This window comes from Heloderma suspectum, chromosome 3 (assembly GCF_057233095.1).
Source record: "Heloderma suspectum isolate Gila_16-S chromosome 3, 16-S_ref, whole genome shotgun sequence".
In the NCBI taxonomy this organism is placed as follows: Eukaryota; Metazoa; Chordata; class Lepidosauria; order Squamata; family Helodermatidae; genus Heloderma; species Heloderma suspectum.
The window spans coordinates 227,596,214-227,613,530 of NC_139460.1; positions in this window are offsets into that span (position 1 = coordinate 227,596,214).

The following is a 17,317-nucleotide window of genomic DNA, read 5'->3' on the forward strand; positions in this document are numbered from 1 at the left end:
CCTGGGGGCAGGGTGTGTGTGTACAAATCTGTCAGTGTCAGTTTCTTTCAGTTTCTCATTTCTCTAGCCTTATGTTTGGTTCATCCTGAACTTAGAGAATTTTTTAAAAAGTTCTTATGAAAATTTGTACGCATTTTTGTGTGCATTTCTCCTAATACATACTCTGGGAAAGCAATTTTGCCTAATAATATACATATTTTTCACAGGCTGTTTTCCTAATGTAATACCTTTCTAATGTTATTTTCACACATATATTCGTTTTGTGTGTGCTTTCCCCTAATACACACACACACACATACACATTTTTTGATTGAAGAATTCCATTGCAAACTTCAGAGAAGTGTGAATTTCAAACGATAACTGAGTTTCAGTTTGTGTTGGTTCAAAACAGCAAAATTGGGTAAGTTTGCATTAAAATGTAAACTGGACAGATTTCTCCCCCATCTCAAATGTGTGAATGTGTGGGTGTGGGTGTGTGTACGCACGGGTGTATCTTTGACAAAATTTTGCAGTTTCTACTAATGGATACCTGCATTCATTGAAATACCTCTTCTTCCAGATCCTACAGCAAAGTTGTTGGTGTTTTGCATAATTTGGTCTGGAAGAACGAACATTATACAAGCAGTATGCCAAACATTGTGACAGGTTTCATCCAGCTGAAAAGAATTCCTCATCCTTGTATTGCGGTGCATACAGCTCCACCAGCAGCATTTCAGTCCAGCCCCACTCTTGGTTGAGCACAGCAGCTATATGGACAGCACAGCAATCTTTTCCCTTCCTTTTCATATCTACATATTTTGTGGAGCTGTAGGAAGATAGCAAGTGAGTCATGACCTACCTAGGGATATAACCTGGGCTTCTGGCTACTGCCTAAAGCCTTTTGACAGCTGAGCTATGAGTCCCACTAGATTTTAATGCCAAGTCAACCATTGTGTGGAAAGTTCCTTTTATAATTTCACAGTGGGGATTTATTACTAAATTGGAACAGCTAGAGAGCCATTTCTACTGGTGCGTGTGCCATGCTGATGAGCCCCAAAACTGTAGGACTCTGATCCTGTCATTTTCCACTCCAAGTATAGAAGAACAGAGGCACTTCAGAGTTCATACAGCAGAAGACTAAGTGCAAATTATGTGACGAGCAAAAAAATAAAGTTTATTGCATCCATGTCTAGCAAATGTCAGTGAATGACATGACATCGTTGTATAGAGAATTTTTCTTCTCTGGCCCTACTACATCAGCTACTGCTTGCAGGGATGGGAAAGCTCTTGATGTGGTGATGGGATGTCATGCATCAAGATTTACTAGACCAGCTTTTCCCCATGCGGCACCCACCAGATGTCTTAGACTACAGTTCCCATCATCACTGGCTATGCTGGTGGTGGCTAATGAGAGTTGTAGTCTGACACATCTGGAGGGCGCCAGGCTGAGGAAGGCTCTACTAGACAATGTCATGGGGAGAGGTAAAGAGTGTTAATGAATGTACATGTAGTCTGAAGGGAAGGTGCTGACCCGAACTATTTGATGCTGTATGTATTGGGTCTCAGCATCAATATGTATGGCTAGAGAACTATTTCATGTCATGGCCCTAAGAAAAGGCATTAGGACTGAGCAGGAGGCAGCTGTTAGATGATCCAACCATCAAGCCAGAGAGTCAGAAGTGAGGGACTGAGCTGGAAGGATGAACCAGAGCCTGGAAGACCTTGTTGCTCTAAGCCGCACCAACAGAAGCATAGTGTCTAGATCATGACAAGCAACGATACCATTCTGAGCTTCTTTTGCGTCACCTGGAGTACTCTGTCCAGTTCTGGTACTGCAGTTTAAGAAAGATATTGACAAACTGGAACGTGTCCAGAGGAGGATGACAAAGATGATGAGGGGCCTGGAGACCAAGTCCCACTAGGGATGTTGGAGAATTTCTCCACGAATCTCTGGGAGGCCGAATGCCAACGCATTCGGCCCCCCGAAATTGGTGGGGAAATTCTCCGACACCCCCTGCCCCCCCCGGGATGGGACTGACCTCGTGCGAATGTCCCTCTTGGCGGCGGGTCCTGGCGGCGCTTCGGCGGCGTTTCGGCGGGGGCGGCAGCTGGTCTTCTGACCAGCTGCCACTGCCGCCATTTCCCAGCAAAGTTAAAAAAAAAAAAGTGATAGGCTACGTAACGATTTATGTAGACTACAGTGAAAATAAGGGCAACGCAAATAGCGTTGCCCTTATTTTCGCTGTAGTCTACGTAAATCGTTACGTAGACTACCCATGCCCAAATAAGGAACACAAATGGCGGCGCCCATGGGCGCCGCCATTTGCGTACGCGCTTTTTTTTTTTCAAAGTCAGCCGTGATAGGCTACGTAAAGATTTACGTAGCCTATCACGACTGACTTTGGAAATCTAGCCGTGATAGGCTACGTAAATCGTCACGTAGCTTATCACGGGTGTTTTTTTTTTTACTTTAGGTTTTTTTTTTTGCAATGGTGGTGGTGGCAGCCGGTCGGGAGACCGGCCGCCGCCCCCGCCCGCAACGAACCACCGCCGAACCACTGCCGGGACCCGCCGCCGAGAGGGACATTCGCCGAAGGTAAGTCCCGTCCCGGGGGGGGGGCGGGGGGGCGGCGGACAATTTCCCAACCAACTTCGGGGAGCCGAATGCGTCGGCACTCGGCCTCCCGAAGGTTCGGGGAGAAATTCTCCGCCATCCCTATTGTATAGTAGTTTGAACACTCTTTTGGCATTGTCTCTCCTTGCTATTCTCTGGAAAGATGCATTCAGTTGGGTTTATCTTCCCCTTTCTTCCTTGCTTTTCGCTTCCCTTATTTCCTCAGCTAATTGTAAAGCCTCCTCAGACAGCCACTTTACTTTCTTGCATTTCTTTTTCTTTGGGATGGATTGAGTTGTGGCCTCCTGAACAATGTTACGGACCTCCGTCCATAGTTCCTCAGGCACTCTGTCTATCCAGTCTAATCCCTTAAATCTATTCCTCACCTCCACTGTATATTCATAAGGGATATGATTTAGGTCATACCTGTATGGTTTAGTGGTTTTCCCTACGTTCTTCAATTTAAGCTGAAATTTTGCAACAAGAAGCTCATGATCTGAGCCACAGTCAGCTCCAGGTCTTGTTTTTACTGACTGTATAGAGCTTCTCCATCTTTGGCAGCAAAGCACATAATCAATCTGATTTCGATATTGACCATCTGGTGATGTCCATGTGTAGAGTTACCTCTTGTGCTGTTGGAAAAGCGTGTTTGCTATGATCAGTGTGTTCTCTTGGCAGAACTCTATTAGCCTTTAGGGATGTACGAAAGTCACTTACCTTTTCGCAGGGGTGCTTCGCGGTGGGGGGGAGGTGCTTCGCTTCTCCCCCTGAAGTTCAGGTGAGGGGGGGAAGCCGTCCCGCCTCGCCTGGCCGAAATTCAGGCTGGGGGGGGAGGCTTCCCGCCTCACCCGGCCGAAATTCAGGCCGGGGAGAAGCGCCCCGTCTCCCCGGCCGCGAAACAAAGTGTAAAAAAAACAAACAAAAAAACCCCGTGATAGGCTACGTAACGATTAACATAGCCTATCACGGCTAGATTTCCAATGTCAGCCATGATAGGCTACATTAATCGTTACGTAGCCTATCACGGGTGACTTTGAAAAAAAAAGCGCGTACGCAAATGGCGGCGGCCTATGGGCGCCGCCATTTGCGTTCCTTATTTGGTCCCGGTAGTCTTTGTAAAGATTTACGTAGACTACGCCATAGTCTACGTAAATCTTTACGTAGACTACCGGGACCAAATAAGGAACGCAAATGGCGGCGCCCATAGGCCGCCGCCATTTGCATACGCGCTTTTTTTCCCCCCAAAGTCACCTGTGATAGGCTACGTAATGATTTACGTAGCCTATCACGGCTGACTTTGGAAATCTAGCAGTGATAGGCTACGTTAATCATTACGTAACCTATCATGGGTTTTTGTTTTTTGTTTTACACTTTGTAATGGTGGTGGCAGCAGCCGGTCGGAAGACCGGCTGCTGCCCCCGCCCCCGATGAAAGGCCGACAAACCGCCGCTGGGACACGCCGCCGGGAGGGACATTCGCCAAAGGTAAGTCCTATCCTGGGGGTGGCGGGGGGTGGCGGAGAATTTTACCGCCGATTTTGGGGGGCCAAATGCATTCGCGCTCGGCCCCCTGAAGATTTGGGGAGAAATTCTCCGCCATCCCTATTAGCCTTTGTCCTGCTTAGGGATGAACGAAAGTCACTTACCTGGTCTCGCAGCTTGCTTCGCGGTGGGGGGGAGGCGCTTCGCTGCTCCCCCCGAAGTTCAGGCCGGGGAGGGAGGCTTCCCGCCTCGCCCGGCCGAAATTCAGGCCGGGGAGAAGCGCCCCGTCTCCCCGGCCGCGAACTTCAAAAGAAAAAAAAAAGCCCCTGTGATAGGCTACGTAACGATTAACGTAGCCTATCACAGCTAGATCTGCAAAGTCAGCCGTGATAGGCTACGTTAATCGTCACGTAGCCTATCATGGGTGACTTTGGAAAAAAAAAGCGCGTACGCAAATGGCGGCCCCCATAGGGAGCCACCATTCGCTTTCCTTATTTGGTCCCTGTAGTCTACGTAAAGATTTACTTAGACTACGGCGAAAATAAGGGCAACGCTATTTGCGTTGTCCTTATTTTTGCCGTAGTCTACGTAAATCTTTACGTAGACTACAGGGACCAAATAAGGAACGTGAATGGTGGCTCCCTATGGGGGCTGCCATTAGCCGTACGTGCTTTTTGTTTTTTTTTTCAAAGTCACCCGTGATAGGCTACGTGACGATTAACGTAGCCTATCACGGCTGACTTTGCAGATCTAGCCGTGATAGGCTACGTTAATTGTTACGTAGCCTATCACAGGGGCATTGTTTTTTTTTTACTTTTCTTGTAATGGCGGCGGCGGCAGCCGGTCGAAAGACCGGCTGCTGCCCCCGCCCCTGACAAAGACCTGCCGAACCGCCGCCGGGACCCGCCACCAGGAGGGACATTCGTGAAAGGTAAGTCCCATCCCGGGGGGGGGGGGCGGAGAATTTCTCCCCGAACAACCTTTGGAGGACCGAGTGTGTTGGCACTCGGCCCCCTGAAGTTTTGGGGAGAAATTCTCCCCCATCCCTAGTCCTGCTTCATTTTGTACACCAAGGCCATGCTTGCCTGTTATTCTGGTGATTTCTTGACTTCCTTCTTTAGCATTCCAATCCCCTATGATGAAGAGGACATCTTTTTTTGGTGTTCGTTCTAGAAGGTGTTGTAGGTCTTCATAGAACAGATCAACCTCAGCTTCTTTGGCATCAGTGGTTGGGGCATAGACTCGAATTACTGTGATGTTGTATGGTTTGCCTTGGATTCAAACTGACATCATTCTATCGTTTTTAAGATTGTACCCCAGTACTGCTTTTCCCACCCTTTTGTTGACTACGAGTGCGACTCCATTTCTTCTAAGGGATTCTTGCCCACAGTAGTAGATACAACGGTCACTTGAATTAAATTCGCCCAATCTTGTCCATTTTAGTTCGCTGATTCCCAAGATGTCGATGTTCAATCTTGCCATCTCATGTTTGACCACCTGCAGCTTACCTTGACTCATTGATCTGACATTCCAGGTTCCTAAACAATATTGTTCTTTACAGCATCGGATTTTCTTTTCACCATCAGACACATGCACAGCTGAGTGTCCTTTCGGCTTTGGCCCAGCCACTTCACTCTTTCTGGCCCTACTTGGAAATTCCCTCTGCTCTTCCCCAGTAGTATATTGGACACCTTCCAACCTGAGGGGCTCATCTTCTGGCATCATCTCTTTTAGCCTTGTGATACGTTCCATGGGGTTTTCTTGGCAAGAATACTGGAGTGGGTTGCCATTTCCTTCTCCAGTGGACCACATTTTGTCAGAACTCTCCACCATAACCTGTCCATCTTGGCTGGCCCTGCACGGCATAGCTTATAGCTTCACTGAGTTACGCAAGCCCCTTTGCCACAACAAGGCAGTGATCCGTGAAGGGGAGGAACAACAGTGGGAGGGCGCTATTGCACTCATGTCCTACTTGTGGTCTTCTCAGAGGCATCTGGTTGGCCATGGTAGGAAACAGGATGATGGTCTACATAGGCCTTTCATCTGATCCCGCAGAGCTCTTTCATTCTTTAACTGAAGGAGAATAGAACCTCCTGTGGCTAATTTAAGCTCTGCTTAAGTTAAACTGTGCTTTCAATGCTTGTAGTTATTACAGTGTCTGTGTAGCCAATTCTTGCGATTTTTGAGCTATAATAAACTATCCATCCTTTTATATTCATACCAGTGAAAAATATTTCCAGTTTAAGCACGCACTTTTAGACATATACTCATGTTATTACCCTCTGCAATAAATAATGTTTAGTTTTCCCACTATGGTGGTTAGCATTCATTTAAATGTGCAGGAGATAAAACCATGCACATACACTTAGGGTGCAATTCTATCAGGATAGTTGGCCGCCTCCGAACTCGGAGGAGGCCGATTATCCAATGCAGGGCAGGCAAAGCACAGAGGGGATCCTCTCATCCGCATACTGGCCGCCCTGCATTTGTGGCTAGACGGCTTATTTCAGCTGTCTACCTGGGGCGCATTGGAGCAAGGTTGGGGGATGCCGGATGGTACATAGGAAACATCATAATGGCACTTCTGCAGTCTCCTCCCCTCCCCCAGGAACGCTCCCTCTCCGCCTGCTCTGTGCTGCTGTTATGAGCATGGAGCTGGGGATGAACCATGCTCGGTTCCCCCAAAAGTGAAAAGTCTTATGGCTGTCTAGACGCTCTCTAGCAGCCATAGCATTGCGCCCTTAAAAGCATTCTTGGAGGATTGCTTTTATTTTTATTTTTCCAGAAGCATATTAAGGAAAAAACTATGCAAAAAGAAGACATAGCCTTCTTATCTTCCAAAGAATGCTGGTTGCAGAGTTTATGCAAAGGAGTCTGATATCTGCATACGTAGCAATACCAAATCAACATGACTAATCTACAAGTAAGTACAGTTCAGCTGATAATGGCCAATAGCTTGAAGCTAAAGGCAACATAGCTCAGTTTATGACTAATGTGCCATGTACCTTTTTTTGAAGTGAATTTTTCTATAACTACCAACCTATTCTTCATAATCAAGAAGAAAGACAAGATAAATCATATATTCAATATCAGGAGTTTTTTTTTTTCCTCCCCTTAGAATGTAAGGGGATAAAATATATATATTTCAGAGAAATTATCCAATGAAAGCAAACCACCTGCATTCCCAGTGAGAACAATTAAAAGTAGCAGTTGATGAACTAAATTTGAACTTGGTTATCTGAAATGTTAAGAAGCATGCCTAACAAGTTTTCCACTGATTTTTAATAAAGCAGAATATCTGATACAATTAACTCCTATATTTCAGGCAGCAGCTTGACATGAAAGGGAATAAACTGGGTAAATAAGAGGATTTGGGAAATTATTCAGAGATGACTGAGAGAGTCCTGAAGATCAAGACCAACTCTTTTTCCAAGGCAAGATCGTCTGTGAATTAAGTTTTCTCTTTTTTCTTTTATTTAAAGAAATGACTTTTTTTTACAAAGTCAAAACAAGGTTAATTGCATCTAGCATTCTGTCTCTTACAGTCACCTGCCAGATATCCCTGGGAATTTCATAAGCAGTGCATGTATGGTGGAAAGAGCCATTTCACCGTGGTTTGCCTCTGACACATAGTAATTGGTGGTAAGGCTGAACCAAGACTGGGAAGGAGGCGGGTACAGTTGAAGAACATTTTTGCTCCCTGAGAAGTGCATCTGGTATGTTTGCTGATTTGTTTGCAACAATGTGATGAGGCTGCAAAAAAGGCAAATGCTATTTTGGGTGGCATTAATAGAAGCAGAGCTTCCAAATCCCGGGAAGTACTAGTTCCCCTCTACTCAGCACTGGTTAGGCCTCATCTGGAGTACTGTGTCCAGTTCTGGGCACCACACTTGAAGAAGGATGCAGACAAGCTGGAGAGGGTCCAGAGGAGGGCAACAAAGATGATCAGGGGACTGGAAACAAAGCCCTGTGAGGAGAGACTGAAAGAACTGGGCATGTTTAGCCTTGAGAAGAGAAGGCTGAGGGGAGACATGATAGCGCTCTTCAAGTACTTGAGAGGTTGTCACAGAGAGGAAGGCCAGGATCTCTTCTAGATCATCCCAAAGTGCAGGACACGGAATAATGGGCTCAAGTTGCAGGAAGCCAGATTCCGGCTGAACATCAGGAAAAACTTCCTGACTGTTAGAGCAATACGACAATGGAGCCAATTCCCTAGCGAGGTGGTGGGCTCTCCCACACTGGAGGCGTTCAGGACAAGGCTGGACAGCCACCTGTCAGGGATGCTCTGACCTGGATTCCTGCATTGAGCAGGGGGTTGGTCTCGATGGCCTTGTAGGCCCCTTCCAGCCCCACTGTTCTATGATTCTAGGATGTCACAGCAGGAAGGTGTGCCACCCCTTAAGCCCCACCCCTGTTGTCATCTGCCCCATTCTCTATGAAGAGAGAAGCATGGAGTGGCTGCAGCGTGCTTCTCTCTGCATGGACAAAGGGACTAGGCAGCTGGCTTTGCCTGCCTCTCACCATGCCTGGAGTGGTGGCTGAAACAGCTGCACACTCAGTGCCTAAAGGAGCGGCTCCTCCAGCCACTGGCTGAATGTGCAGCCAGTTTAGCTCCGCCCTCCCCTTCCCCAGTTGGGAAGGCAAGGAAGGGACAAAACAGACTGCAGCCATGGCCTGGAGGAGGGGTCCTGGAGGCTAAGGCACAGTTGCTCCCGCCTCTTTCCCTCTCAGAGGGAGGCGGGCTTCAGGGAGGCGGGGCTGGATGAGGCTCGTGGACCAGACGTTCCCCATCCCAGCAGTATTTCATATGCCAGAGGTGTGCATGTGTGATCCATGGATCAATTAATTCAGACCATTCAGATGCCCCAAGCAAGAGAACCATACTCCAGGGAAAGGTTAGCCAATCTGGCCAGGTGGAATATTTCCTCCTGGTCCCAAATAGGGTCTATAGACTTGAGCGTTAAGGCAAACGCTGTGCACTAAGTCTCCTCAAATGTGTGTCTGGCCCTGACCACAAATCCACACTGCCCCTCTATCCTGTCTGCATCTGTAGGGAAATTAATATGGTGCAATGGCTAGAATATTGCCATTGAGCATGGGAACTCAGGTTTAAATTCCCACTGAAGCCCAAAGAGCACTTTACACACGCCTGTGTGTAAGAAAACCCAGATGGCCTCCTTCTTTGCTGAAGAGCAGTGTCTGCAGGCGGGGGCAGGGGCATTTCAGCGGAGAAATGGTGCTCAAACAGTACCATTGCAATGATTCCGCCAAGGTGCTCTTCCCCTTGTGAAGTCCAAGATGAACATTCTCAATAGTAAACACACATCTGGTACCCCACCAGAGGTGGTGTGGGGCAAAAGCAGTTTGGTCAAAGTGGTTGGATCTCATATGAATTAGCTGCAGCTTTGAAGGATTTTGAACCATTTCTTACTGTGTCTTAGGAATAGATCATAAATATTTTGGGAGAAGAGTTGACAATTCCCTCCCCTGCTAACAGGTTTGCATACCCAAACATGTTGGAAAGAAAGAACAACCCATATAACCGGTTTCTTTCTACATTAGGGTTAAGCATCCTCTTCCTGCTTGCCACTTCTCCACTGAAAATCACCTCCACTCAAGACCCCTTCTTGACAAGCAAGTAGGGGTATTCCTACACAAGTCACAATCCCTTCATGTACCTGAAAGAGTCCAGTTGCGCCTTAAAGAGGTGCCACAAATCCACCTTAAACACATCTGTTATGGCATAGGTTTTTGTGGCATGGAATCCACTTCTTCAGAGGCATGAAGTATTATGCTGTGTTACACGCACACACGCACACACTTTATTAATCATACGTATATATCACTTAATATATTAAAATCTCTGAGTAATTCACATATAAATGTTAAATATTACATTTCAACTGCAGTAGCAATATAAATCACATTTAAAATACACTATTAAAAACTATTCCAACTACAATAGTACATACACACACAGGGGTGTGTGGGTGTGTATGGTAAAACAGTGAGGTCAGAGGGTAATGAAATGCAGAAAATAAAAATACCATCAGTGGTAACTATCTTATTAATAGTGGCCATTCACAAAACAATTGTTAGGTGATATAACACAGACATCCTTGTATTGGTAAGCTAATTAACACATGAACTGATATAAGTGTAGAATGCGCTAACTCATGTTTATGTTAGAGGTTGTATACAACTGGTTTGCATCCTGGGCCCCGTGCTCTTCAACATTTTTATTAATGACTTGGAGGAGGAAGTGCAGGGAATGCTGATCAAATCTGCAGATGACCCAAAATTGGGTGGGTTAGTTAATACCCTGGAAGACAGAAACAAAATTCAAAGTGATCTTGATAGGCTGGAGCGCTGGGCAGAAAACAACAGAATGAAATTTAACAGGAATAGACGCCAAGTTCGCACATAGGAAAAAGAAACCAAATGCACAGTTACAAGATGGGGGATACGTGGCTCAACAACACTACAAGTGAGAAGGATCTTGGAATTGTTGTAGATCACGAGCTGAATATGTGATGAGGCTGCAAAAAAGGCAAATGCTATTTTGGGCTAGGGATGTACGAATCCCTTACCTGGTTCTGCACCGGGGCATCCACGGTGGGGGGGAGGCGCTCCGTCCCTCCCCCCGGAATCCTCCTTGGCCAGCTCTGCTCTGCGGCGGCGCCACAGAGCTGCCGGCTGGGGCTGTCCTCAGCCAGAGTTCCGGCTGTGGCCGGGCTGCTGCAGCCGCAAATGGCAGCCATCGTAGTGGCCGCCATTTGCATCCTTGCAAGCAGCCGTGATAGGCTACGTAAGTATTTGCGTAGCCTATCATGGTAAAGGCAGCCACGCAAATGGCGGCTGCTACTCCATTTGCGTGGCTGCCTTTACCGTGATAGGCTACGTAAATACTTACGTAGCCTATCATGGCAAGGAGCAGGGGCACAAATGGCGTAGCGGCCGCCATTTGTGTCCCTGCTCTTTGCCGTGATAAGGCTATATAAATACTTACATAGCCTATCACGGCTGCAAGAATGCAAATGGCGGCTGCAGTAGCCTGGCCGTGGCCAGCCGGGAGACCAGCTGGAGCCGCCGCCGCCGCCACAGGAGCCGCCGCCGCCGCCACCGCATCTGCCCCAGGTAAGTTCCGTCCCGGGGAGATTCCGCGGGGGGGTGGGGGGCGGGAGGCTATTCTGCCACAGATTCTGGGGGGCTGGATTCTAAAGAATCCGGCCACACTAGAATCCGTGGCGGAATTCTCTGACATCCCTATTTTGGGCTGCATTAATAGAAGCATAGCTTCCAAATCATGTGAAGTACTAGTTACCCTCTACTCAGCACTGCTTAGGCCTCATCTGGAGTACTGTGACCTGGGCACCACACTTTAAGAAGGATGCAGACAAATTGCAGAGGATTCAGAGGAAGACAGTGAAGATGATCAGGAAACCGGAAACAAAGCCCTATGAGGAGAGACTGAAAGAACTGGGCATGTTTAACCTTGATACGAGAAGACTGAGGGGAGATATGATCGCGCTCTTCAAGAACTTGAAAGGTTGCCACAGAGAGGAAGGCCAGGATCTCTTCTCGATCATCCTAGAGTGCAGGACATGGAATAATGGGCTCAAGTTACAGGAAACCAGATTCCAGTTGAACATCAGGAAAAGCATCCTGACTGTTAGAGCAATACGTCAATGGAACCAATTACCTAGGGAGGCGATGGGCTCTCCTAGACTGGAGGCAATCAAGATGAAGCTGGACAGCCATCTGTCAGGCTTTGACCTGGATTCCTGCATTGAGCAGCAGTTGAACTCGATGGTCTTATAGGCCCCTTCCAACCCTAGTATCCTATGATTCTAAATCCTAGACAAGCCTGTGAAGGTTATTATACTCTATTTGCTTTTTCCGGCACTACACAACCCACAGGATGAATCCCTCTGTACGTTTTAAGTTGTTCACCTTTAAGTGCCACCTGAGTGTGAAGAACATTCTTCCTTCTCCCTAAAGGGTATATATGACCTACCCAGAGAGGGTAGTTTTGAGTTCACGTGGCTCAATAGCAAACTCTTAGAAGACTCTTCTGAAAAGGGCACAGTTGTGGTTCTATACAAATTCATGGGAAGGTTTCTGAATTCTCCTACATCTGTTGGTCCTGCACTTTTTTTTTCTCCTTTGTACCAGCAAAAACCTATTCATCATCTTAGGAAGAGAATGACATTTTGTCCAAATACTTTGTATAACTAGGGAGAAATTTCTCTTTTGCTTTATTGAGTTTGTCATGAAGGATTTGTCCCTTGTTGGAAAAGGTTTTTTATATTGTTTCCCTCCTCCCTGCCCCCTCCCCCAGGCTTTTGCATGGTTCACTGATGCTAGAAGACTCTGATGTGCGATGTGTAGAATAGCCTTTTATTCAGTGTTCTAGGCAGGAAGAATGCATTTCTAAAAATCCTATTCATGGTCTCCCATTAAGTATATATTGCTTGTTGCTAAAGAATCTTCTTATGCATTAAGCAAAAAGCTCTCTTTTGCTCTGTCTTGCAGTATATGCTTGAAAACCCCAGTAGCACCAAGGACAGTGTTTTTAATACTGTTTTGTGCTTTATATGGATATTCATTCATATCCTTTCCTGTATGTTGCTATTATTTTCTATTTCTGTGTTTTGAACAACTTTTGTAAGACGCTGCCTGGGTTTGCACATAATCTGAACCCATACTATGGGTTGAATTCTGGGTTGTCGAGTTGCGCAAACCCAGCTGCATGAACAAACCAGGGGGTGTTAACCATGAACAACCCAGAAAGAGAACCCATGGTTTGTTGTTGGGTTGTGAACTTTGGTTGCTTAAACCATGGACTGTAACTACACATGAACTCAGAACCATGGGTTGTTTAACCAGACTACAGAGCTGGCAGGCAAGAGTGGTAAAAAAACAAACAGAGCCACTCCACATGCCAGTACTACGGGCATTTGGGAAATGGGGGGGAGCAGGTGAAGGAGGAGGGAAACAACCAACTGTGGTTGTTGAGAAACTGTGGTTTTCTTGATTGTCTGCCAGACAAACCTTGGGTAGGGTGACAAATCATGGGCTAAATAAATGATGGGTTAGTATTATGTGTGAACCAGTTCACTGTAGCCCTATACAAGCATTTTCCTCAACCATGAGGTCTCAAAGGGTGTAGTACAGTGGGGCTGTGCATGCTGGCCCCATTTGTGCACTAGACCTTGCCCCCAACCTTGTCATGTTGCATAGTAAGATCTGAAGCAGAATTCCACTCATGTTTGCTTGAATGAGAGTAGAATGCTCCATACAATCAAGGATCCTTCTACCTGTAGAGCTTCCTGTGGGCATAACTGGGCCTTGAGTCAGTCAGAGCCCCGCACACACTGGTGGAGCTCCTCTCTGCTTGTGGAGGCCTCCATGGCATCCTAACCATCTCCAACTAGTATATCTGGGGGTCTGTATTGCACTGCAAGGTAGGACTATCTGGCTATCCAGTTTTACTGAAGGTCAGCTTCTATTCCAACATGGCTGCTTGTCTTTTGTTCCCTTATTCTACAGGTGGCACTAGTGTGCAAGCTGTTTTGAAATTTTCATATAAATCACTTTCCTCAGCCATGTTAAACCACTAATGATTTATTACTTTATTGATTGTCTCACATTTTGTACTTGAGCAGATCTGTACTTCCAAATTCAAAATCCTTTCACCTTACCAGCTCATTCTTTTTGGCTTGTGATTCCAGGTGCTGTCTTATTACCCCGAGGGCTAAGCAGTTGAACTGATTAGATAATTAGTTGTGAAAAAACTGTTCAATTATGTCAGATCATTTTTGCTCTCTCATCATGATTTCATTATGTGATTGTGTTCATTATTACCAAAACATTAATCAAGCAGTTTCAGACATGCCTTTTACTCCAACTGCTCACTACATACTGCTCTAATCCATTATATACAATGTGGGTTTGGTTGCTTGCTTCATTTTGGGTTATGCTTTTTGGGTTATTTCCACTGCTCACTGGAAATATGGCCGAAATGTTTTTTATGGAATACTTTTTGCCTTGCCCAACATTTGGCTTATATCTCAAATGTATATGCTACCCTTCATCAGATGATCTCAGGTCAGTTGTTTTCCCACACTACACGCAGGTAAGGTAGGCTAGTCCTGTTTGTTTGCAGTTTTACTTCCCATTTCCTTTTCCTCTCAGTTCAGTAAAACTGAAGCTTTGCATTGCTGTTGGGCTCCTGTGAGTTACTTTATGGCCACATACTTCACATAGGAAACAGCCTTATGCTGAATCAGACAAATGGTCCAACTAGGGCAGTATTGTTGACATTTGATTCATTAATTCATGATATATACTCATGACAAATGTAAGCCCCATTCATTTCATTAGGTCTACTCTAAGCAGGACTTAGGTTGGATTTTACCCCCAGTTCTTCCACAGCCCAGGTCAAATATGAAGAACCACAGAAATCCATAAACACGGCTTTCTTTTATTGCTTATTACAGATGGGTCAATGCCCTTCCTGCCAAAATGCTTTTTCCTGGTTGTGTCTTATATAGACAGTTTCTGTTTGTCACTTTAGATTCCAGGGGCTGATACTCCTGGTGTCACCATCTTGCAAAGAGGCTACTGCGAATGAGGAAGGACGCTTAATCCCAAACTGGTGTTGGGCCTCCATTGCCTTTAGGAAAGCCCGTCCCCAAGAATATGCACCTCCTATTATGCTTAGCTGAGTTCCCCTGCTTACCAGGGAATCACAGTTTGTGGGCGCGCAGGGTCCTGGGGGCAGGTGAAAGAGGGAGCTGGTGCCAGCGTGGGAAGAAATGGCGCTGCCAAGCAGGAGACTGTTGGAGCCAATCGGAGCCCCAGTTGGCTCAGCGGGGGTAGGGCCAGAAGAGAGGGACCAGGGTGAAAGTTTTTCCATGCAGGGCTTCACCCTGGTCTACCTAAGGCCTTAGAAAAAAGGCGCCTCAGGCACGCACAGCCATTGCTATAGCTGACTTCCCCACTCACTCACTCACCCACTCACTCCTGGTAGCAACAGATCTTGCAGCAGACAGAAGTTACTTGCTCCTTAATGGGGCTGGGAAGAAATTCTACCTGCTCCCCAGTTGGCCAAGAGAGGGAGGGTATTCACCTTCCTCATTGCTAGCTTATTTTTCTTGTAAAGAAGTTGAGCACTGTGATTAGGGGATCACGTGCAGTTCCGTAGTCTAGTTTGTTTTATGTTACAACTATGTGAACATCATGATAGGCATTGAGCTGGATCAATCTGGGAGGGTGAGCAGGTTTGGGCTTCCTGCTCCTCCTCAGTGGGGCACCCCTTAAGGGATCTTGGGGATGTGGCATTAAGACCAGGCCAGCTTGGTTGCTGCAAACCTGACACATCTAAGGTAGCAGGAAGGGGGCTCACAGTAGCAGTCTGTGTCGTGGTGGGGCCCTGACCCTGCCATCCACCACCAACAGGCCTGGCAGAAGGGCCAAGGAGAAGAATCAGATGGCAGGCCGGCTTCATGTTAGTAGTCTCCACTGTGGTGGCCTCCCTGACCCTGCAATCTGATACCAACGATCTTGGCAGGTGAGCCAGGAAAGGGAATTGGACAACAGGCAGACTGTCCAATGACAGGATCCATGCCCTAAGCCTCCACCAGTCCTATTCAGGCAAAATTCGGTAAACTTGTGGCCATTTAATAACCCACCTAAGTCTGCATGTCTGGTTTGTTCCTTTCATTTGCTGCACAGACCCAGTTGGACACTGCGCCACACGAACTAAAGAAGACCAGAAGAAATGAGGTGTGCCTCTCCAGCTTTCATGCAACCATGTGATAGCTGCAGCTCCCAAAGGATTCACATGACTGCCCTAGGATGGGGGGTGGGAGGGAGTTAACAACATGTTTTTGAGCTTTGCTTCTGTTTGTTTGGGAAGATAGCTATTCAGTTCTATGAGCAGGTTAGCTTTTTAAAGACTCTTTTAGTAATGAACCATCGAAGTTAACAGCTTATTCTTTCACACTTCAAGAAGAGATTAGCTGCTACAATGCACATTACTTCAAAGGGGAAGAGTCATTTCCCCCAAATGACCAAGCAAATGTATTATCCATGCAAGGAAAACCAACATTTGTCCTTACCTCAACTGTTTTTCTTAGTACTTTATGTTTTCAGACTTGCTTTTTTAATGTACTACAGAAAATGATAAAGGTGCCTTAATGAATTGTTCAAACAAACTGTTGACTTTTAAAGAGAGAGAAAAGGTCTGGTCTGCACATTCTTTAATTAATCAGCCTTCCCCAACCTGGTGCCTTCCAGATGTGATGGGCTACCATCATTCCCAGCCAGCATGGAGGGCACATCTGAAGGGCACCAGATTGGGGAAGGCTATGCTAGACTGTCACAAAGAGCATCCCATCAATCAAGGGGAACATGTCATTTCCCACTGCTTTCTTCTAAAAAGAACAACAACTTGACAACATGAATATTCAACTATAAACTTTATTGATCCTTGTTACCTCACAAGATCATTATAGACCATTGTTGCAGGATCAGGAGGTTAGGTTACTATGTAAGTATTCACAGGATAAAGTGGTATGGCCTGGAGCAATACTGGTAAGTAGTTAGGGCAAATGTCTGTGGGTAATACAGCTAAGTATCTGCAGGACCAAAATGAAGATTTACAGTGCAAGGTAGGTGGATACAGGACCAGGCTGAATGACAATGAGTGGATATGGATAAGTACATGCAGGATCAGAAAGATTGCCTACATTGTGAAGTAAGCCATCAGTAAGTAGTTGTAGGGTTAGGATGAGTATTACCAAGTTCGTTGAAAAGCTGGCAAACTCTTTTCTTGTTCTCTCCTTTTTGTATCTGTTTGCGCTGGAAAGTCCCCTCCCCCTCTCCTAATTTACATGCAAATTAGATATCTTTTTTTAAAACCCCCACTAAGGCTGCAATCCTGTGCCCACTTCTCTGGGAGTAAGTTCCACTGAATTTAATGAGATATATTTCTAAACAGACACGAATAAGATTGTACTGTAATAATAATGCATTTTCCTTATATACTCGCTGGTTCCTTTCCCAGTTTTTTTTAGAAAGGAGAGGGAATATTTGGTGCATCAGAGTTCTGCAGGCTTCAGGTTGTCAATCTTGTCTGTGTTGTCTGAGTCTTGAACTCTAAATTCAGTCTCCATGCAGATGTTGTTAGCATAGCTGGTCTATTAATAGGATTATGTACATCTGCCTGGCAGATTTT